The sequence below is a fragment of the Triturus cristatus genome, chromosome 5_1, assembly GCF_964204655.1.
Source record: "Triturus cristatus chromosome 5_1, aTriCri1.1, whole genome shotgun sequence".
NCBI classification, from domain to species: domain Eukaryota; kingdom Metazoa; phylum Chordata; class Amphibia; order Caudata; family Salamandridae; genus Triturus; species Triturus cristatus.
The window spans coordinates 10215099-10239452 of NC_140587.1; the positions used below are offsets into that span (position 1 = coordinate 10215099).

The 24354-nt window shown below is 52.0% G+C and overlaps 1 protein-coding gene across 3 annotated transcripts in view; it reads left to right on the plus strand.

The window, feature by feature from the left end:
- LOC146829947 (nicotinamide N-methyltransferase-like) overlaps positions 1-24354 on the plus strand; it is a 381589-nt gene that overhangs the window by 343016 nt on the left and 14219 nt on the right. The gene's annotated exons all lie outside the window — the stretch shown is intronic.

The following is a 24354-nucleotide window of genomic DNA, read 5'->3' on the forward strand; positions in this document are numbered from 1 at the left end:
TAGTGCCTGGGAATGGAGTGCAGCTGTCTCTACCGCCTGTAGGTGCAGCCATATCTAGTGCCTGGGAATGGAGAGCAGCTGTCTCTACTGCCTGTGGGTGCAGCAATTTCTAGTACCTGGGAATGGAGTGCAGCTGTCTCTACTGCCTTTGGGTGCAGCCATATCTAGTGCCTGGGAATGGAGTGCAGCTGTCTCTACTGCCTGTAGGTGCAGCCATATCTAGTGCCTGGGAATGGAGAGCAGCTGTCTCTACTGCCTGTGGGTGCAGCCATATCTAGTGCCTGGGAATGGAGTGCAGCTGTCTCTACTGCCTGTGGGTGCAGCCATATCTAGTGCCTGGGAATGAAGTACAGCTGTCTCTACTGCCTGTAGGTGCAACCATCTCCAGTGCCTGGGATGGGAATGCAGCTGTCTCTACTGCCTGTGTGTGCAGATATATCTAGTGCCTGGAAATGGAGTGTAGCTGTCTCTACTGCCTGTGGGTGCAGCCATATCTAGTGCCCGGGAAGGGAGTGCAGCTGCCTCTGCTGCCTGTGGGTGCAGCCATATCTAGTGCCTGGGAATGGAGTGCAGCTGCCTCTACTGCCTGTGGGTGAAGCCATGTCTAGTGCCTGGGAATGGAGTGCAGCTGTCTCTACTGCCTTTAGGTGCAGCCATATCTTGTGCCTGGGAATGGAGTGCAGCTGTCTCTACTGCCTGTGGGTGCAGCCATATCTAGTGTCTGGGAATGGAGTGCAGCTGTCTCTACTGCCTGTAGGTGCAGCCATATCTAGTGCCTGGGAATGGAGTGCACCTGTCTCTACTGCCTGTGGGTGCAGCCATATCTAGTGCCTTGGAATGGAGTGCAGCTGTCTCTACTGCCTGTGGGTGCAGCCACATCTAGTGCCTGGGAATGGAGTGCAGCTGTCTCTACTGCCTATGGCTGCAGCCATATCTAGTGCCTGGGAATGGAGTGCAGCTGTCTCTACTGCCTGTGGGTGCAGCCATATCTAGTGCCTGGGAATGTAGTGCAGCTGTCTCTACTGCCTGTGGATGCAGCCATATCTAGTGCCTGGGAATGGATTGCAGCTGCCTCTACTGCCTGTTGGTGCAGCCATATCTAGTGCCTGGGAATGGAGTGCAGCTGTCTCTACTGCCTGTAGGTGCAGCCATATCTAGTGCCTGGGAATGGAGTGCAGCTGTCTCTACTGCCTGTGGGTGTAGCCATATCTAGTGCCTGGAAATGGAGTGCAGCTGTCTCTCCTGCATGTTGGTGCAGCCATATCTAGTACCGGGGAATGGAGTGCAGCCGTCTCTGCTGCCTGTGTGTGCAGCCATCTCTAGTGCCTGGGAATGGAGTGCAGCTGTCTCTGCTGCCTGTGGGTGCAGCCATATCTAGTGCCTGGGAATGGAGTGCAGCTGTCTCTACTGCCTGTGGGTGCAGCCATATCTAGTGCTGGGAATGGAGTGCAGCTGTCTCTAGTGCCTGTGGGTGCAGCTATATCTAGTACCTGGTGTTAGTCCTGGCACCTTGGCGTGAGTCTCCCTTCCTCTTTTTGTCGCTGTGCCTCATGTGCTTTTATGGTGTTGGCCGCTCAGCGCGCTGTGCCACTGCCAACCAGTGTCGCGGTGCGAGTGCTCCCTATGTAAATTATATATGTTGGTTGGATTCCATGATTGGATTGGTTGGTTTACTGTCAGGCCCTAGTAAAGTGTGCCAGGAGCGCCAGGGCATGTAAATGCAAACACCGCTAGTGGGCTTGCAGAACTGGTTGTGCCACCTACAGAAGCGGCCGGTAAAATATGTCTAAGGTCTGCCATCGCAGAACCTGCGTGCACTCTGGTACTGACATGCTGACTGGCAAGTGCCCACACTTGCCGGTCCCTAAACCTTCCCTTAACTTCATGTTAGTCACCCCTCTGGTAGTCCCACGGGCAGGGTGCGTTGTAAGCATAAGGTAGGACAAGCCTGGATGCGTGGCATGTCCTAGTAGTGAATTACCGCCATCTTGTTGTTCACTACTGTAAGGATGCCCTGTTCTCATAGGCCAGTATGGGCGGCTAGGATTGTTACATCCTATGATCCTAACCGACCCAGGAAACATGGTAGAAGTTCGAGTTTAGTATGCCTGAACTCGGAATAATAGGGTACATCTTTTCCCAAGGTTTATTTTAATATTCCGCGTTTGCAAATGCCGCTTTTAGAAAGCTGGCCTTTGCTTGCCTAAACATATCAGCCCGCCTCTACGTGATGTGTATCTGATGTCTGGCTGGTGTGAGTGACAGGGCTGGGGGAACCCAGATGGGCAGGGCTAGGTAGCCTGGTGGTGAATAGGACGATCGACAGGTAGATGGGTGGGAGGAGTACTCCTAGGCCCTAAATAGGACAGTGCTCTGCCACCACAATGCCGGCTCCGCCCCCTGTGGAGCGTCTGATGACTCTGCCCTGCACTCTGAAAGAGGAAGCCTGCATCGCGTAAACAAAGTGCTCAGAAACCGGACTGGACTAGGCAAGGGCCCCCCTGGCCTGGGAGAACATAAGATTTGCTTTATAAATGTAGGAGCCCTGCTCCTAAGAAACTAGATCTGCTTTTGACCAAGAAGAATCTCTGCCTGAGGAGGCGGCACCGGGAAAGCTGTAAGGAGGAAGACTGTCCCTATCCTGGTGGACTGGCCTGCAGTGGTGACCTTGCTGCCAAAGGAGAGAAGAGGAACCCTTTACTGAAGACTTTGCTTTATTTTTACTTTCAAGACTTGTGCTTTTCAAAACGATCTCCAAGGGCCTGAAACAAGCTTGCCCCCTGATCTGAGCCCCAGGACCATTGGGCTCTACCTGATCTTCACTCGCCTGCCGCTGGACTGTGGTGTCCTTTCCCTCGCCGGAGCTGTGACCCTCGTGCCCCAGTCCCTCCCTGAGCCGTGACCAGGACTGCTTAGCCGCCCCCGCCTTGGGGAGAGCCTCGCTCGATCTGAGCCGCTCCCCCTACGCTGTGCTGGGCTGCCCCTGTCACCTCGCTCGCCAGAGGCTCGCTGCGCACCTTCACCCTCCCATCAGAATCGGCGTTGTGAGCATCTCCAAGCCTCGGACGGCCCGGATGTAACCTGCGTGCCCGGCTGCCCCGCTTTGTTCACCCGCCACCTGCAACACCCCGCTCTTGTCGTGAGCCTGAAGATCAGACCCTCATCGTGAAGTGTGGGAGCCCCGGACGCCGCCTCGCCCTTCTGTCGAAGAGCCGCTGAAATCCCGCACCCGCCTTTGCGTCAAGAAACAAGGTACTGTACTTACGAACTCGACCGCGAGCTCGCATTGGATCCAGGGTCCGCAACGTTCTGATTTCCCTGTCATCTGCCGTGTGCTTCCCGGTCGCCGCCTCAGTTACCTTGTGCCGCCTAAGAACTTTCCGTAACAAAGAGAACTTTACCGTATTCCTAAGAGTTGTGGCCCCATCAGTTTAACGTTACTGGGCCTTGTATTGAATCTGCTGAATCTACATAAAAGCTTATTTTTATATATTTCCTGATTGGTGTCCGTTTATGGTGCATGCAAGGGGTTTACTGTATGTATAATTGCACTTGCTTAACCGTGTCCGCCTGAGACTTAGCCTAGACTGCTCGCGCCACGCACCTAGAGGGTGAGCAGGGGTTATTCTGGGGAGTCATCCTTCGCCCTGACAAGAAGTAAAGGGTCCCTGCTTGTTGTGGGTACACACCTGTGCCAACCAGAGCCCCCTCATTTCTAACATTGGTGACAGCGGTGAGGATTTACGGATTTGCATTTGTGGTTTGCGTATAGTGAACCACTGATCACCACGTAGTGAGAGCAGACCAGTAACACAGCCACAAGACCAGCAATTGTTTTTGTTTTGCCAAGAATCTCCGTTGTTAAAGCCATGCCTGGTTCACTCCCCGCCGGAAGGGCAGCTTCTATAATCTCTGGATTTGATGACATAGATTGGGGAGAAGGCGCACTTCAGAATCATACCAATGAAGAATTGAAAGGTTTTTGCTCCAAGTTCAGAATTGCCCAAATTGGATTGAAAAACAAGGCCCAACTCGTGAAGGCGCTGAGGGCCTGGTATGAGTCAAAGGCACCAGAGAATCAGGTGGAAATGGTTCCACCAGAAAGTGTCCATGAGTTTGGCAGAGGCCTGTCGCCAGAAGAGTTGGCAGACAGGGCAGCAACCCGGGCGCATGAAGTGGAGAATGCAAGACTTAATGGGCAGATGGATATGGAAAAACAAAGATTAGCCATGGAAGAAAAGAAACTACAATTAGAGCATGAAATGAAGCTGAGGGAGCTGGAGCTGAAAGCAAAAAGTTTGGAGCTTAATCCCTCTGGTGGCAGCACACCGCCAGTACCGGCGCGGAACCAAGAGTGTATATTCCCAAGGATGTAGTTAAAGAGTTCTTTAAGAATGACGACATCGGGCAGAGCCTACGAGGTAGCCATGTCTTCCCACCGGGTCCCTGAGAGAGATTGGGGAGCGGGGTTGTGGGGACGGTTCCTGAGTGAAGGGCGGGACACACTGTTATATTTACCTGCTGATGTTCATAATTCTTACGCCCATATGAAGGAAGCCGTGATGACTAGGTATGGGTTGACCCCTAAGTTATATAGACAAAGGTTCAGGGGTTGCACTAAGATTCCCAATAGTATGTATGTGGAGTATGTGACTTTCTTTTGCAGAGCGCTGGATGGTTGGGTAAAGGGTAGTAAGGTAAATGATTATCAAGGGCTTCTTGATTTGATGGCATGGGAGCACTTGTCCAGTAATTGTTTTCCTGAGCTACGCCAGCACCTGATAGATAGTAGGCTGACTAACCCTAGGAAGCTTGCTGAGGAGGCGGACCGCTGGGTCAGTACCAGGGTCCACAAGGGTCACGTGGGAGATTCCGCCAAAGGTGGGCAGGGTCCCCAGCAGAAGAGTGGGGGTGACAGGGGTAAACAGAAGGAGTTCCCAAAAAGGCCCCAAAGTAATCCCCAAGGGAACCAAGGGAAAGGTTCTCAGCCTCCCCCACCCCCGAAACCGACCGGGGCCCCGACAGGTCCTCCTGTTCAGAAGGGGCCCGTAAGATGTTACAGGTGTAACAATTTGGGGCATTTTGCCTCTGATGTAAAGTGTCCATTGTTTGGTAAACCAGCACCCACTGGTGCTCCACCCCGGCAGGTGACTAGTGTAGCCTTGGGGGAGGAGAGGGGTATCCAAGGTAGGTGGGGTCCCGCAGAGATGTCCCTTGTCTCGCTAGGAGACCGTGAAGTGGTCCCTCCAACCCAGCTGCCTGAGAACACTAAGAAGTACAGGCAGTGGGGGACCATAAATGGCCATAGGGTGGAAGCTCTCAGAGATACAGGAGCCAGTGTGACAGCTGTCAGGTGTCACCTGGTGTCTCAAGAGCAGGTGGTCCCCTATGCATTCTATCCCGTTGTTGCCGCTGACAACACAGAGAGGCACTGCAACGTGGCTCAGGTTCCCTTTGAGTGGGGGGGGGTCTCTGGTACTCTTCAGGTAACTGTGAGGCCCGCCATGCCTGTAGACTGTTTGTTAGGGAACGATTTGGAGAGCTCACCTTGGGCTAAGGTGGAGCGGAGTGCTCAACTGGAGATGCTGGGTATGCCGGATTGGGCGTGTGTCACCACACGGTCTATGGCAGCCAGTAGAGGTACTCAAGAGGTCCTGGAGCCTGAGAGGGAGGCCCAGGAACCGGCCTCAGAGAGAAGGAGCAAGGGGCGCGGGAAGCCGGCCCCTGAAGTGCCCACGGTCCAGGAGGAAGCAGACCTTGAGGGGGATGCCCTGGAGCCTACAGGGGAACAGATAGCTGAACTGGGAGACCTGCCGGAGCTGACCCATTGGCAGCAGGAAGGAGGTCCCACCAGGGAGGACTTTTGTAAGGCGCAAAAGGAATGCCCTTCTCTCGTGGGTATGCGGCAGCAGGCTGCAGACCAGGCCGCAGGTGATCAGTCAGGATCACATTTCATTTACTGGGAGAACGACTGTGAGAAGTTGGCCTGGTATATGCTGTTCACTAGTTAAAGTGACCACCTTGTACCATGCCAAGCAACCCTTATGGTGTGGTTGTAAGTCAACCTTTTCGGACTAGCTGCCCTAGTGGTAGCGTAGGCTAAGCAGTCTTTGAGGCTAAACTCGTTAAAGCGTGTTAAGCAGGCTGTTTTACCAAATGTAACCCCCCTTTATACCAATGAAAGGACACCACACAGATATATATTCAAAATATATATGTATTTATTTCTCAAAGTATCCCCTAGACTCTTTATGAGCACAGGAGCACAAATCGTTAAACAAGACAATGTTATAATATACAGAAGTTGCACTTTATATGGATGGGCCCTGGTGGCCACTCAAACCATATACTAAAATAGTGGTATAAGTACCACGAACAGGAAAGGGAAAAGGCCTAGGGCCTCTAGAATCGCTGGGCCTACAAGGAGCTAACTTCAGTTAGGGACCAGGAGGTCCACGGGTCGCGTGTGCAGTGAGGAAAGTTACACGCGTGCTCCCATAGGTTTTCAATGGGTGCGTAAAAGTTAAAAAGTTACTGCTAGAAGGGTCTTCTGGATGGACTACGAATTTAAGATTCAAAACACAGACACTAGAGATGTTTCTCTACAATTGGGCACCGGAGTGCCAGCTTTACCTCACCCACAGGAAGCGGGTGCATAGGTCTCGAAGTGCGTCGGGTTTCTTCTATCGATTCAATGGAGCCTGATGACAAAGATGCTGCAGGCGGTCGGTCCAGAAGAGATGCGGTGGATCCAAGAGTGGATCGGAGTTGTAGAAGACCTGAAAGCAGAGGGGACAGTGTTCACAGTCACTAGCCAGTGACCGGCGTGGCACCAAGTAGGTACCAGGCGATGTCGGGTGCAAACAGGTGATGAGGTGTAGATTTTCTCCGCAGCCACGTGGTTCCTGAAGGTCGATGACGTCCAGGAGTCGGTTCACGAGCTGTCCCACGCAGGATCTCGCTGTTGGCGGTGTTGGCGACTCGAAAGAAGCAAACAAGCCTTGGCAAAGGCAGGAGTCGTGGAAAGAGAAGTAAGCCGATGGTTCTGACTAGCAAGGTCAGAGGGGCTGCTCTTTTGGAGAGCAGCTGGGGTCAGTCTCGAGCAACCAGACCAGCATCGTTGATTTCAAGTTAGGTCGCCAAAATGGCCACTAGCCAACGGGCCAGGGACCGGGCAGGCGCGTCGAGATGCAAAGCGCAGAGGGGCCCCACGCAGATCGTGGAGATGCTGGAGGGCTCACCTTTGGTGCAGATGCTGCTCGGGTGTTGGGCTTCTCAGGACCCAAAGCACAACTTGGATGGAGCCTCTGTTGTTGCGCTTGCAGCTTGTCACCGGTCTTTCAAGATGGCTAGCTCCACGTGTCTCGGTGCCTCCACGGGTTCCTTCTTTTCAGGGACTGTGGATCGGGCGGTGAGAGGTCTGGAGGTCCAGGTCTTGTTCGGCTCTGGGCTCGGGCTTCGGCGGGAGGCGACGGCAAAGCAGATGTCGAATAGCTGGTTGGTGCTTGCGTTAGCAAGATGGTCACTCCCTGACCATAGGGTAGATTTCCTTCTGTCCTCTGTGCAGCAGAGCGTCGAAGTTCCCGTCTTCTTCTTGTGGTTAAGTTGATTCCAGGATTTCTGAAGTCTTAGGACACAGCTCCTACCTTTAAGCGGATTCTAGGGGCCGGACTACCTGCTAGGTCCCTCCCTAAGGGTGGGACCAGGAAGGGAGGTGGTTACACCCCCAATCCTTTGTCCACCTCGCCCCAGGTCTGGGGCTGGTGTGCCCCAGGACCGGTTTGAACTGGCATATGCACCAAGGCTCCTTGTGAGCCTCAGGCATGTCTGTTTCCTTTCAAGCCCTACCTGACCAATACACAAAATCCTGTCTGGGGTGGTGCACGCACCTCCCCTGGCAGGAAACCCTTTGTCCACGTCTCCCAAGCTGGAAGGACTCCCAGCAGCAGGAGGGCAGACTTGTGTCTGTGGTGGCAGCATCCATTTTGTGGAGCTGAGGCTATGTCTGATTTTATCCGGGTTTCAGGTACTGTACATGTCGTGTCCCTCTAGAAGGGTGGAATGCTAACCCCGTCGCCAGAATTGGCGAGGAGTTAGTATTCCAATTCGTATGACACCTTACTCGACATGTTTTGATAAAGCCAAACCAAAGATAGCATTTAACCGCGAGGTTCATAATGCACTTAAGAGTATATGGTATGACGATATCTGGAAACAGTAGAAGGAAGTTGTTCCGACCACTGCAGACAGGCTCAGCTCATTCCAGAGCACCATCTCACATGGAACCAAGCACTCTGCCTTCAGGATGGTCAAGGCCTGCCATAGGAGTGACTTATAGGTTAACATGTGTCCCATATAAGGTTAGGTATAGGTATACTACACCTAAGTAAGAGGTGGTTACACCAACTTACCCCAGCTGAGTGATCAGCCAGTTGTGTCAAATTGCTAGGCCAGGCCAGGGGTGGAATAATACATGCTTCAGCCCCTGGTAGGCCTTATATACACCAATGCCCTGGGTACCTAGTGTACACTGGTACAGGGTCTCACAGGGTGATCTAGTTCCAATGGGTTATGCACCTAGGGTACATGGAGTCCATTTTAAAGAGAGAGCAGATGGGCTGAGATCCTGAATGGCAGGATCTCAGGCCAACTAAGTCGAAAAACCAGCTAGACACTAGGCAAATAATTGGGGGTAACCATAGTCAGATATCCACCTTCCTACACAACCCTCCCCCAAACGAAGGGAGATAAGGCTGACCTAGACCAGGTAAGCCTCTATTGCCTAAGTGGCCATATAAGGAAGAACCAGCACTGTCATGGTTACCCCCTGTCTCATGGTCCACTAAGCAATCCCTCACCCTAAGGGTATCAGAGGGTCTCCACCATAGGGAATCTCTACCTTTGGTGTGTCTTGGCAAAGTAAAAGGCTGGTGTTGAGATGGAGTACTGAAGGGAGTGTCCTCAAAGTGAGGCCTCAGCTTCCTCCAATCATCCTCCACCATGGATGCCTTTCTTTCCTTCACTGAGTTGTAGTGTGCTCTCAGGGTCGATCTCTGGCTACCTAAAGCTGGAGGCTGGGTCCCTTTTGTGGGCTTACTGGAGGGACAGGTAAGGTTTGGGGCCCTAAGGTCCCAGGTGTGCCTGTTCCCAACAGAATCCCTCTGGGGGAGGTCCCTAACTACCTGTAAAGGGGATCCCTCAGGAATGTGTTTAACCATCACCTGGCTAGGGCTACTAGCCAGGCAATCCTCATTCTTTTGATTGGGGGGTTCTTGTGGACAGGGGCCCTCTTGGGGTACACTGGCCTCCCTGACCTCTGCAGCCCTGGGCTGACTGAGGCAGGGTAGAGAGAGGCAGGCTACCTTCACCAGACTGGGTCACACCTTGGAAGGGGCCACTGACCTCAGAGGCTCTGCCAGGCCAGGCCTGGCTACCTCTGGGGCAGTTCCTTCACAAGGGGTGAGGTCAGATCCCTGAGGAGGCTGACCTTTTCCTAATGTCTGGGGAGAGGGAGACTTTTCTTCCTCCCCACTACTCTCTGTTTGATCCATAGTTTCAGGCTTCACTACACCTATGTCAGTCTGAGTATAGGCTGAGACCATTACAGCCTGGCCAACCTTTTCAGGGAGGCACTCAGTTTGGGTTTGAGCTGTGACTGCCACAGCTCTGCCATTCTCTACAGGAAAGTCTGTCTGTGCCTGGGCTGTGGCTACCACTGCCCTTCCAACCTTTCCAGGGAGGAAATCTATTTGGACAGGGGATGTGAATGGCACAACCCCACCACCCTTTTGTGAAAGGCCTACCATTTTAGAATGGGTGTCTTGTTCAGCTCCAGCCCAAGCTGAGAGTTCTAAGTCATTCCCCAGTAAGCAGTCTACAGGCAAGGTTGGGGACACTGCCACCCTTTTAGGGCCAGTGACACCTCCCCAGCTGAGACATACCTCTGCCATGGGATGACTGTTCTGTTTGCCATCAATGTTGGTTACCTGGTAGGAGAAACCAGGCAAAAGCTGCTCAGAGGGGACTAGCCAATGGGCCACCATAGTGATGCTAGCTCCAGTGTCTCTGTAGGCCTCAGCTTTTGTACCATTGATGTAGGGCTCCTGTCTGTACCTACCCAAGGTGTTGGGACAGGCAGTGAAGTTGGCAAACCCCATGCCACCATCACAGACAAGAGTGGTTGCTGTAGGGGAATTGGCTAAGCCAGGGTCCCCCTGTGTTCCCCAAGTAAATCCACCCAAATTTCTGGGGGCACTCCCACCACCTGGGGGATTACTGCTGACAGTAATAGGTGGTGTGACAGGAGTAATTGGAGGAACAGTTTTGTTTTTAGCCTTTGGGCAACTGCTGTCAGTTTTCCAATGCCCAGGAATTTTACATTCATGGCAGTAAGGCTTTTTAGCTGTGGTAGAGGAGGGAGCTTGGGACCCACCACCCTGTGTGGAGTTTTGGGGCCCTGAGGAAGATTTCTCTTTTGCTTTATCCCCACCCTTCTCTTGAGGCTTGGTGGTATATTTCTTTTGGTCACCACCCTGGTTTTTAGACCTGATCCTGGTCCTGATCCATTTATCTGCCCTCTTTCCCAATTCTTGGGGAGAGGTCAAATCTGAGTCTACCAGGTGTTGATGGAGAAGCTGGTTTTGACAATTACTTAAAATCTGCTCTCTCATCATCAAATTGTACAATCCTGTATAATCAGACACCTTACTTCCCAGCAACCAACCCTCCAAAGCTTTAGTCGCACATTCCACATATTCAGACCAGTCCTGAGTCTGTGCCTTCTGGGTATCTCTGAACATTAATCTGTACTGTTCAGTAGTTAAGCCTAACCCATCAACTAGGACACTCTTCAGGGCTCTGTAATTTCTGACATCCTCCTCTCTTACAGTGAGGAGTCTATCTCTGCCTCTACCTTCAAAGGAGAGCCATAAGATTGCTGCCCACTGGTCTTCAGGAACCTGCTGCGCTTTGCAGGCTCTCTCAAGAGCAGTCATCCATTTGTGGATATCATCCCCACTTTTGTAGGGGGGCACAACCTTGGACAGGTTCCTATTGTCAAAGACCCTATCTTTGTCCCTAGGGACAGTGCTGCCACCAGCGGGTATAGACCCACTCTCTCTAGGTTGCCTAGCCTTACTCAGTTTCTCTTACATCAGAGCTACTTCTAGCTCCTGTCTCCTGATTCTCAGCTGAGCTTCCTGCATTCTGGCCTCATGTTCCCTCCTCTGAGGGGTGGTCATCCTTCTTCTGGAGTGACCTTGAGAGCCTCTAGAGGCATGAGAAGCATTAGATTCACCTGAGTGATTCCTTTGCCTCCCAAACCCCTGGTTAAGTCCACTAGGGAGATCCAATGGGGTGACCCCATTGTCAGTCCCCAGCAGCCTTAGGTTAGCTGGGCCACGTATAACACTTGGCACTGGGCTAGTTCTCCCTTCATCCCCACTACTTTCTGTATCAGTACCCTTGTCACTTTCGTCCTCTGTAGTATGATTCTCATCTAAGGGGTGACTATTGGAAAGGGGTACCTCAGTAGCATCTTCAGAAGGGGGGCCTCCTGTTCCAGTCCCCAAGGGACCTAACTGGGAGGCTTTCTTGAGAGCTTTCTGATCTTCATCAGCCTGTAAAAGCTCCCTGAGTTCAGCAGAGGTAGGGTTCTTGGGCTGTTTAAGGCCCCTGATATTTGCCAACTGCCTGAGCTCATTTTGGTTTAGGGTAGCAAAGATGGATGGTGCCCTCTGGGGGTCACTATCAACGGAGATGGGTACATTGGACCCCTCTGCCCCCTCCATTGCTCTTAAGTGTGGGTGGATGTGTTGCAACTACCTACACTTGGGTTTTCCTACTAAACCTATCTAGTAGTTGTAGTCAGGGTGTGCTACTCCCTTTGCTCTACAACAACTAAGTTCAGTAGAACTTAAGTATATCTATCTTGTTTTATATGTACCTAAAGGTACCTGTATGATCTTTCAATTGGTAACAAAGAGATTACAGAGGTAAAACACGGCAAGCTCAAATCCAACCGCTGCTCACCAATGTGAGAAGTTGGCCTGGTATATGCTGTTCACTAGTTAAAGTGACCACCTTGTACCATGCCAAGCAACCCTTATGGTGTGGTTGTAAGTCAACCTTTTCGGACTAGCTGCCCTAGTGGTAGCGTAGGCTAAGCAGTCTTTGAGGCTAAACTCGTTAAAGCGTGTTAAGCAGGCTGTTTTACCAAATGTAACCCCCCTTTATACCAATGAAAGGACACCACACAGATATATATTCAAAATATATATGTATTTATTTCTCAAAGTGTCCCCTAGACTCTTTATGAGCACAGGAGCACAAATCGTTAAACAAGACAATGTTATAATATACAGAAGTTGCACTTTATATGGATGGGCCCTGGTGGCCACTCAAACCATATACTAAAATAGTGGTATAAGTACCACAAACAGGAAAGGGAAAAGGCCTAGGGCCTCTAGAATCGCTGGGCCTACAAGGAGCTAACTTCAGTTAGGGACCAGGAGGTCCACGGGTCGCGTGTGCAGTGAGGAAAGTTACACACGTGCTCCCATAGGTTTTCAATGGGTGCGTAAAAGTTAAAAAGTTACTGCTAGAAGGGTCTTCTGGATGGACTACGAATTTAAGATTCAAAACACAGACACTAGAGATGTTTCTCTACACTTGGGCACCGGAGTGCCAGCTTTACCTCACCCACAGGAAGCGGGTGCATAGGTCTCGAAGTGCGTCGGGTTTCTTCTATCGATTCAATGGAGCCTGATGACAAAGAGGCTGCAGGCGGTCGGTCCAGAAGAGATGCGGTGGATCCAAGAGTGGATCGGAGTTGTAGAAGACCTGAAAGCAGAGGGGACAGTGTTCACAGTCACTAGCCAGTGACCGGCGTGGCACCAGGTAGGTACCAGGCGATGTCGGTGCAAACAGGTGATGAGGTGTAGCTTTTCTCCGCAGCCACGTGGTCCCTGAAGGTCGACGACGTCCAGGAGTCGGTTCACGAGCTGTCCCACGCAGGATCTCGCTGTCGGCGGTGTTGGCGACTCGAAAGAAGCAAACAAGCCTTGGCAAAGGCAGGAGTTGTGGAAAGAGAAGTAAGCTGATGGTTCTGACCAGAAAGGTCAGAGGGGCTGCTCTTTTGGAGAGCAGCTGGGGCCAGTCTGGAGCAACCAGACCAGCATCGTTGATTTCAAGTTAGGTTGCCAAAATGGCCACTAGCCAACGGGCCAGGGACCGGGCAGGCGTGTCGAGATGCAAAGTGCAGAGGGGCCCCACGCAGATCGTGGAGATGCTGGAGGGCTCACCTTTGGTGCAGATGCTGCTCGGGTGTTGGGCTTCTCAGGACCCAAAGCACAACTTGGAGGGAGCCTCTGTTGTTGCGCTTGCAGCTTGTCGTCAGTCTTTCAAGATGGCTGGCTCCACGTGTCTCGGTGCCTCCACGGGTTCCTTCTTTTCAGGGACTGTGGATCGGGCGGTGAAAGGTCTGGAGGTCCAGGTCTTGTCGGGCTCTGGGCTCGGGCTCCGGCAGGAGGCGGCGGCAAAGCAGACGTCGAATAGCTGGTTGGTGCTTGCGTTAGCAAGATGGTCACTCCCTGACCATAGGGTAGATTTCCTTCTGTCCTCTGTGCAGCAGAGCGTCTAAGTTCCCGTCTTCTTCTTGTGGTTAAGTTGATTCCAGGATTTCTGAAGTCTTAGGACACAGCTCCTACCTTTAAGCGGATTCTAGGGGCCGGACTACCTGCTAGGTCCCTCCCTAAGGGTGGGACCAGGAAGGGGGGTGGTTACACCCCCAATCCTTTGTCCAGCTCGCCCCAGGTCTGGGGCTGGTGTGCCCCAGGACCGGTTTGGACCGGCATATTCACCGAGGCTCCTTGTGAGCCTCAGGCATGTCTGTTTCCTTTCAAGCCCTACCTGACCAATACACAAAATCCTGTCTGGGGTGGTGCACGCACCTCCCCTGGCAGGAAACCCTTTGTCCACGTCTCTCAAGCTGGAAGGACTCCCAGCAGCAGGAGGGCAGACTTGTGTCTGTGGTGGCAGCATCCATTTTGTGGAGCTGAGGCTATGTCTGATTTTATCCGGGTTTCAGGTACTGTACATGTCGTGTCCCTCTAGAAGGGTGGAATGCTAACCCCGTCGCCAGAATTGGCGAGGGGTTAGTATTCCAATTCGTATGACACCTTACTCGACATGTTTTGATAAATCCAAACCAAAGATAGCATTTAACCGCGAGGTTCATAATGCACTTAAGAGTATATGGTATGGCGATATCTGGAAACGGTAGAAGGAAGTTGTTCCGACCACTGCAGACAGGCTCAGCTCATGCCAGAGCACCATCTCACATGGAACCAAGCACTCTGCCTTCAGGATGGTCAAGGCATGCCATAGGAGTGACTTATAGGTTAACATGTGTCCCATATAAGGTTAGGTATAGGTATACTACACCTAAGTAAGAGGTGGTTACACCAACTTACCCCAGCTGAGTGATCAGCCAGTTGTGTCAAATTGCTAGGCCAGGCCAGGGGTGGCATAATACATGCTTCAGCCCCTGGTAGGCCTTAGATACACCAATGCCCTGGGTACCTAGTGTACACTGGTACAGGGGCTCACAGGGTGATCTAGTTCCAATGGTTTAGGCACCTAGGGTACATGGAGTCCATTTTAAAGAGAGAGCAGATGGGCTGAGATCCTGAATGGCAGGATCTCAGGCCAACTAAGTCGAAAAACCAGCTAGACACTAGGCAAAAAATTGGGGGTAACCATAGTCAGATATCCACCTTCCTACAACGACCTCCTATATACAGAGCCTAAGGTTGCTGAGCCTGGGTCAGCCCATGCGCTGGTGGTACCCTAGGACTTCAGAGCCTTCCTACTGGGGCTGGCTCACGATGTGCCATTGGCAGGGCATTTGGGGCAGGACGAGACCTTTGAAAGGCTTGTCACCCACTTGTATTGGCCTCAAATGCGCAGGAGTTCAGATACTCACTGCAGGACATGCCAGACTTGCCAGACAAGTGGAAAGAGTGGAAGGAAGCAGAAGGCTCCACTCCAGCCATTCCCTGTGGTCAGTACCCCATTCCAGCGAGTGGGGATTGACATTGTAGGGCCACTGGACCCCAGGACAGCGATGGGCAATAGGTTCATCCTGGTCCTGGTGGACCATGCCACCCGGTACCCGGAAGCCATTCCTCTGAGGACAGTGACGGCCCCTGTGGTGGGACGTGCACTGATGGGAATTTTCTCCTGAGTGGGATTCCCTCTAGAGTTGGTGTCTGACCGAGGTACCAATTTCATGTCCAAGTACATGAAATCCCTTTGGCAAGAGTGTGGTGTAACCTACAAGTTCACCACACCTTACCACCCCCAAGGAAACGGGTTGGTTGAGAGATTGAACCGAACCCTCAAAGGCATGATAATGGGCCTAGAAGGACCCATGAGGCGTAAGTGGGACGTCCTCTTACCATGCCTTCTCTTCGCTTACCGTGAGGTGCCACAGAAGTCTCTGGGGTTCAGTCCCTTTGAGCTTCTGTATGGTCACCCAGTCAGAGGACCTCTAAGTCTGGTCAAGGAAGGCTGGGAGCAATCTCCCAGGAAACCTCCCCAGAATGTATATAGTTACATGCTGGCCTTCAGGAATCAGACTAGGCGATTCAGGCAACTTGCTGATGCAAATCTGGAAGCCAGCCAGGAGGAGATGAAGCGGTGGTACGACCAGAATGCCACTCTGGTACAGCTTCAGCCTGGACAGAAGGTATGGGTCTTGGCCCCCGTGGAGCCGTGTGCGCTCTAGGACAAGTGGACCGGTCCCTTTGAGGTGGTGGAGCGCAAGAGTCCTGTTACCTACGTGGTGGACCTGAAGTCTCCTAGGAACCCCTTAAGGGTCCTACATGTCAACCGCCTCAAGCCCCACTTGGAGAGGTCCCAAGTGGGCATGCTCTTGGCAACAGATGCTGGGATGGAAGAGGAGACAGAACCTCTTCCTGACCTCCTGTCAGCCAAGGAGCAAGATGGGTCAGTGGATGGTGTCATCCTCTCTTCTGCCCTGACCCCTGAGCAACAGAATGATTGTCGCCAGTTGGGACAATTTTCTGATCTGTTTTCCCTAGTTCCCGGTGTCACGGATTGGTGCGTCCATGATGTGGACACTGGGGATAGTACACCTGTGCGGCACAAGGCCTACAGGGTGACTGACAGGGTGAGGACATGCATCAAGGAGGAGGTCTCCAAGATGTTTGCACTCGGGGTAATTGAATCTTCCAGCAGTCCTTGGGCCAGCCCAGTGGTCTTGGTCCCAAAGGCTGCAGCGCCGGGAGCCACACCCGAACTCCGGTTCTGTGTGGACTACAGAGGACGCAATTCAGTCACTAGGACTGACGCACACCCCATCCCCAGAGCTGATGAGCTCATAGATCGGCTAGGGGCTGCCCACTACCTCAGCACGTTTGATTTAACGTCTGGGTATTGGCAGATCGCCTTGACCGAGGGGGCCAAAGAGAGGTCAGCATTTTCCACCCCAGATGGGCACTACCTGTTCCGGGTTATGCCCTTTGGGATGAAGAATGCCCCTGCCACCTTTCAGAGTTTGGTCAACCAGGTGTTGGCTGGGCTGGATTCGTTCAGTGCAGCCTACCTGGATGACATTGCGGTGTTCAGCTCCACTTGGGAAGAACACCTGCGCCACCTCTGGGAAGTGTTGATGGCGCTGCGCAAGGCAGGCCTCACGATCAAGGCGAGTAAGTGCCAGATCGGGCAGGGTTCCGTGGTGTACTTGGGGCACCAAGTTGGGAGTGGCCAGGTGGCACCCCTTCAGCCCAAGATAGAAACCATCCTGAATTGGGAGTCGCCCAAAACCCAGACAGAGGTGAGAGCCTTCCTAGGTCTCACCGGGTACTACAGGAGGTTTGTCAAGGGGTATGGCAACATGGTTGCCCCCTTGACAGCGCTGACTTCGAAGAAGCAGCCCAGGAAAGTGATTTGGACTGACACCTGTCAGAAAGCTTTTGAGGCCCTGAAAACTGCTATGTGCACGGCGCCCGTGCTCTTGGCTCCCAACTTCTCCAAAGAGTTTATCGTTCAGACTGACACTTCAGAGCATGGTGTGGGGGCTGTTCTTTCACAGATTAATGAGGAGGGCCTAGATCAACCCGTAGCCTTTCTTAGCAGGAGGTTACTTCCACGGGAACAGAGGTGGAGTGCTATTGAGCGTGAGGCATTTGCTGTGGTCTGGGAGCTGAAGAAGCTAAGACCCTACCTGTTTGGGTCTCACTTCCGGGTTCAGACGGACCACAGGCCCCTCAGATGGTTGATGCATATGAGGGGTGAGAATCCAAAGCTGTTGAGGTGGTCCATTTCCCTACAGGGTATGGATTTCACTGTGGAACATCGCCCTGGTTCAGATCACGCCAATGCTGACGGTCTGTCCAGATTTTTCTGCCTTAGTGATGAGGAACTCCCTGGGGTAGGGTAGTTCTCCCCACTTTTCAGCTGGAGGGGACACGTGTTAGACCTGGCACCTTGGCGTGAGTCTCCCTTCCTCTTTTTGTCGCTGTGCCTCATGTGCTTTTATGGTGTTGGCCGCTCAGCGCGCTGTGCCACTGCCAACCAGTGTCGCGGTGCGAGTGCTCCCTATGTAAATTATATATGTTGGTTGGATTCCATGATTGGATTGGTTGGTTTACTGTCAGGCCCTAGTAAAGTGCGCCAGGAGCGCCAGGGCATGTAAATGCAAACACCGCTAGTGGGCTTGCAGCACTGGTTGTGCCACCCACAGAAGCGGCCGGTAAAATATGTCTACGGTCTGCCATCGCAGAACCTGCGTGCAGTCTGGTACTGACATGCTGACTGGCAAGTGCCCACACTTGCCGGTCCCTAAACCTTCCCTTAACTTCATGTTAGTCACCCCTCTGGTAGGCACACGGGCAGGGTGCGTTGTTAGCATAAGGTAGGACAAGCCTGGATGCGTGGCATGTCCTAGTAGTGAATTACCGCCATCTTGTTGTTCACTACTGTTAGGCTACCCTGTTCTCATAGGCCAGTATGGGCGGCTAGGATTATTACATCCTATGATCCTAACCGACCCAGGGAACATGGTAGAAGATCGAGTTTAGTATGCCTGAACTCGGAATAATAGGGTACATCTTTTCCCAAGGTTTATTTTAATATTCCGCGTTTGCAAATGCCGCTTTTAGAAAGCTGGCCTTTGCTTGCCTAAACATTTCAGCCCGCCTCTACGTGATGTGTATCTGATGTCTGGCTGGTGTGAGTGACAGTGCTGGGGGAACCCAGATGGGCAGGGCTCGGTAGCCTGGTGGTGAATAGGACGATCGACAGGTAGATGGGTGGGAGGAGTACTCCTAGGCCCTGAATAGGACAGTGCTCTGCCACCACAATGCCGGCTCCGCCCCCTGTGGAGCGTCTGATGACTCTGCCCTGCACTCTGAAAGAGGAAGACTGCATCACGTAAACAAAGTGCTCAGAAACCGGACTGGACTGGGCAAGGGCCCCCCTGGCCTGGGAGAACAAAAGATTTGCTGTATAAATGTAGGAGCCCTGCTCCTAAGAAACTAGATCCGCTTTTGACCAAGAAGAATCTCTGCCTGAGGAGGAGGCACCGGGAAAGCTGTAAGGAGGAAGACTGTCCCTATCCTGGGGGACTGGCCTGCAGTGGTGACCTTGCTGCCAAAGGAGAGAAGAGGAACCTTTTACTGAAGACTTTGCTTTATTTTTACTTTCAAGACTTGTGCTTTTCAAAACGATCTCCAAGGGCCTGAAACAAGCTTGCCCCCTGAACTGAGCCCCAGGACCATTGGGCTCTACCTGATCTTCACTCGCCTGCCGCTGGACTGTGGTGTCCTTTCCCTCGCCGGAGCTGTGACCCTCGTGCCCCAGTCCCTCCCTGAGCCGTGACCATGACTGCTTAGCCGCCCCCGCCTTGGGAAGAGCCTCGCTCGATCTGAGCCGCTCCCCCTACGCTGTGCTGGGCTGCCCCTGTCACCTCTCTCGCCGGAGGCTCGCTGCGCACCTTCACCCTCCCGCCGGAATCGGCGTTGTGAGCATCTCCAAGCCTCGGACGGCCCGGACGTAACCTGCGTGCCCGGCTGCCCCGCTTTGTTCACCCGCCACCTGCAACACCCCGCTCTTGTCGTGAGCCTGAAGATCAGACCCCCATCGTGAAGTGTGGGAGCCCAGGACGCCGCCTCGCCCTTCTGTCGAAGAGCCGCTGAAATCCCGCACCCGCCTTTGCGTCAAGAAACAAGGTACTGTACTTACGAACTCGACCGCGAGCTCGCATCGGATCCAGGGTCCGCAACGTTCTGATTTCCCTGTCATCTGCCGTGTGCTTCCCGGTCGCCGCCTCAGCACGAAGTGCGCTGAGGCCCACAGTTACCTTGTGCCGCCTAAGAACTTTCCGTAACAAAGAGAACTTTACCGTATTCCTAAGAGTTGTGGCCCCATCAGTTTAACATTACTGGGCCTTGTATTGAATCTGCTGAATCTACATAAAAGCTTATTTTTATATACTTCCTGATTGGTGTCTGTTTGTGGTGCATGCAAGGGGTTTACTGTATGTATAATTGCACTTGCTTAACCGTGTACGCCTGAGACTTAGCCTAGACTGCTCGCGCCACGCACCTAGAGGGTGAGCAGGGGTTATTCTGGGGAGTCATCCTTCGCCCTGACAAGAAGTAAAGGGTCCCTGCTTGTTGTGGGTACACACCTGCGCCAACCAGAGCCCCCTCATTTCTCACACCTGGGAATGAAGTGCAGCTGTCTCTGCTGCCTGTGGGTGCAGCCATATCTAGTGCCTGGTAATGGAGTGCAGCTGTCTCTGCTGCCTGTGAGTGCAGCCATATCTAGTGCCTGGGAATGGAGTGCAGCTGTCTCTGCTGCCTGTGGGTGCAGCCATATCTAGTGCCTGGGAATGGAGTGCAGCTGTCTCTACTGCCTGTGGGTGCAGCCATATCTAATGCCTGGGAATGGAGTGCAGCTGTCTCTGCTGCCTGTGGGTGCAGCCATATCTAGTTCCTGAGAGTGGAGTGCAGCTGTCTCTACTGCCAGAATGTGCAGCCATCTGTAGTGCCTGGGAGAGTTTCCTCATACAGTGCCTGGGACTCCAGATATCTCTAGTGCCTGGGAATGGATAGCAGCTGCATTTAGTGCCTGTGAGTGTAGACCTCTGTAGTCCCTGGGAGAGCATCCACATACAGTGCCTGAGACTGTAGATATCTCTTGTGCCTGGGAACGGAGTGCAGCTGTCTCTAGTGCCTGTGTGTGCAGCCATCTGCAGTGCCTGGGAATGGAGTGCAGCGGTCTCTAGCGCCTCTGTGTGCAGCCATCTGTAGTGTCTATGAGAGAAGCCTCCTCTAGTGCCAGGGACTGTAGCCATCTCTAGTGCCTGGGACTTTAGATATCTCTAGTGCCTTGGACTGTAGATATCTCTAATGCCTGGGATTGTGGTGAAGCTGCCTCTAGTGCCTGTGGTTGCTGCTATCTGTAGTGTCTGGAAGAGCTGCCCCATAGAGTGCCTGGGACTGTAGACATCTCTAGTGCCTGGTCATGGAGTGCAGCTGTCTCTGACGCCTGTGTGTCCAGCCAGATTTAGTGTCTGGGAGCGTTTCCGCACACAGTGCCTGGGACTGTAGACATCTCTAGTGCCTGGTCATGGAGTGCAGCTGTCTCTGACGCCTGTGTGTGCAGCCATCTGTAGTGCCTGTGAGAGTTCACACATGCAGTGCCTAGGACTGTATACATCTCTAGTGCCTGGGAATGGAGTGCAGCTGTCTCTAGCGCCTCTGTGTGCAGCCACCTGTAGTGTCTATGAGAGAAGCCTCCTCTAGTGCCTGGAACTGTAGCCATCTCTAGTGCCTGGGACTTTAGACATCTCTAGTGCCTTGGACTGTAGATATCTCTAGTGCCTGGGACTCTAAACATCTCTAGTGCCACATTCCAAAATAGCCCATCAACCTTGATTATCCACCAACACTCGACCTGATTGCTGAATTTCCCATTTAGCCAACACTGCAACCCCCCAAGTCATTGTGGACAGTTGTGAACATTCCAATACCGCATACCCTAATTCTCTTAAACTCTTCCGATTGCCCCAGGGTATGTGTGTTTCATGCAAACAAACCAGGTCGGGGTGAATCACCGGTGGCTCAGCAGCTAATCTTTGTATTTTCTTATTATTTAGCCCTCAAACATTCAAAGAACAGATACGTAATCCTGATTAAACCATCCTATTCCCTATTAGATGAGGCTGCCTTCCCTCGTTCATAGCTCCTGTTGTGTGGCCACATAGGTCTTTGCTCTTTCATACTCATTACATTTATCATACTATGGATTGCTTTTCTTTTTTTTAACCCTTCTCACCCACCCCAAAACCCCCCACCCGCCCCCTCACCCCTACTCAGCCCTACAACCCCCCAAATAGGCCACCCAATCCCCCCAACCACCCCCCCACCCATGTAGTGAGGCTTTAGGACCAATGGTTCCTGAGATGACAAGCTTTAGCCACTCGGATACTCCCCCCGCCTGCACACCACCCTGTATTATCACATCAAACACCCCCACCTACATAGTAAAGACAACCTGACCCAATACAGATGGTGTTATAGAAAAAAAGAAACAAAACCCTAGAACCAAAAAGAGGACGAAAACCCTGGAACCAACAAAACACCGGATAGTTAGAGCAAACATGTATAATTAGTGACGTACTATGATATCAGCCACCTGCCCTTACCTTAGATAGTTTGCAAATACTCCTTTGCCTGTACCTCAGGGGTAAAAAAACAAGTATGCTCCTTATATATTACCTTTAGCTTGGTTGGGTTAAGGAGAAAGGCTTGTGCACCCTTGCCCTGAAACGGTGCCATGAGCTAACGTAAGTGCCAATGTCTCTCCACCGTTTGATGACAAAAATCTGGCCCAACAAAAATCTCTGCCCCTTTACCTGCCCTCTTTCTATGAATGCATGTGAGTTCAAATACAGCTTCATGGGCCAAAAAGTTGTTGAATGATATTAGTATCACCCTTGGTCTAGGGGCTGACTGTCCTGGTCTTGCTCGAAAAGTAAACGGGAATCGATGCACTCTTTGAATCTCTAGCTGCCAGTCCCACTGTGTCAATTCAGGAAAAGATTCTGAAAATAGCTCAATAATATATTACCAGGGATACTAACCTTCGGTGCCCTCTGGGATTTGCAAAACTCTCAGGTTATTTCTCCAAAGCCGGTTTTCCAAATCAGTCAACTTCCATTGTGTATCGTTCTTCAGTGACCGCGTGGCCTCCGTTGCCGCCTTCTGAGCTGCCAGCTCATCCCCCAAGCACGAAATCGAGCTTCCGCTTCATTAAACATCTCGGTAAATTCAGAGCATGACTTCACAATACATCGGACAGAATTCTGTGGTTTTCGACAAGCACTTTGCGTCCGTTGCCTCTCGATGCGCGTCTCTTCCCTGTGGGCCATTATAGTTTGATGTATCAGGATTAATGAGATCTCCTCAGATTTGTCTGCCGTATTCTTCTTGTTAGGCTCTGGAATGCGCCTGCTGTCAACCCCTAACTCTGCCAAGAAAGAGTAGTCCCATTGCAGAGCATCGTTACCCCTGCCTGCTTAGTCCCTTCTCTCAAGTCATGTTTCTTATGGACTGTCCGAGGACTGGCTTCCGGGGTATCCATACCCGTGTCATCGGTGTGTCCACTACTTAGGTCACTGTATTCACTGCCATGCAAACCCCTTCTTACATAAAATTTTAGGATTAACTCTCGTCGTCAGAGGAGTACGAATGATCAGACAGGGAATAAACCCCAGAATCTATTTCCTTGCTTATTGTCTGGATATCACCCTTACTCCTTGCACCTAAGGTCTCTGGGTTTGAGAGGGCCACTATCTCGGATCCAGCATTCATTTTAGCGGGACTGGCTATGTCCGGTGGCGCAGTGCTGTGGTTTTTTTCCCCCTTACGCTCCTTCTGCCCTTGCCTCCATCACAGTTTCACCCTCTGTAGCTTGCACCACATTGCCAGAATCAGATGCGTTCAAAGTTTTAGTACCCAAGTCCCCCTCCGCAGATCCTTTTACTGCCGAAAGATCTGACGATTTGCCTCTCTCTACCATCTGTCAAACACATTCCCTCTCTGGTGTGGTTAACAGAGCGTTCTGCACTTTTTTCTTCTCTTTTTCAGCAGAAAGCAAAGGGGGTAGAATGCGCTCACCAAGGCTTTCTTTTGGAACACCCTCACTTTTTCCCACAGAGGCATCTCCAATGTTACCATTCTTGCCTCCTTTAAACAATATAGCTGTATTTGCCACGTTCTTGACAGCTCCAGCCGTTTCAGTCAAGGGACAAGACCTCCCTCTCCCAGCCTTGGGAGGCATCATCGGGTCAGCTCCACCCTTTCCCCTCACATTGCTATCTGCTGTCACGGCAGCCACACACCACAGGTGCTGCTACCACGGCGGCCTCCAAAGCTGCCCGACGAGTCACAGCAGTCTACTCCTCAATGTCACCGACCCATGCCCGGCCAACAGTCCTACTGGATCCAGTAAGTGCTCCTACTGCAGTGCGGGCATTGCCAGGGGTTTTTCCTTCACTGATTTACCCAGGTGGGGAGGACCAGGAGCTCCAGCTCACACATCCGACCGCATCTTAGCCTCTAAGCATCTAATAGGACTTCCCTGTGTACCATCAGCGTCTCATTGGATCTCCATATGTACTATCAGAGTCTCATTGGACCTTCATATGTACTATCAGAGTCTCATTGGATCTCCATATGTAATATCAGAGTCTCGTTGGATCTCCATATGTACTATCAGAGTCTCATTGGATCTCCATATGTAATATCAGAGTCTCATTGGATCTCCATATGTACTATCAGAGTCTCATTGGACCTTCATATGTACTATCAGAGTCTCATTGGATCTCCATATGTAATATCAGAGTCTCGTTGGATCTCCATATGTACTATCAGAGTCTCATTGGATCTCCATATGTAATATCAGAGTCTCATTGGATCTCCATATGTACTATCAGAGTCTAATTGGATCTCCATATGTGCTATCAGAGTCTCATTGGATCTCCATATGCACTATCAGGGTCTCATTGGATCTCCATATGTACTATCAGAGTCTCATTGGATCTTCATATGTGCTATCAGAGTCTCATTGGATCTACATATGTACTATCAGATTCTAAGTGGACTCTCGTGCAGATTTCGAGTTAACCACAGTACTGAGACAGCCCTGACTGCAGCCAGAGATGACATCAGGGCCTTCGTGGACTGTGGGAAACAGCAGCTCTTAACCTCCTGGACCAGTTAGCTGAGTTTGACACCATCTCCCTCCACATTCTGATCAACA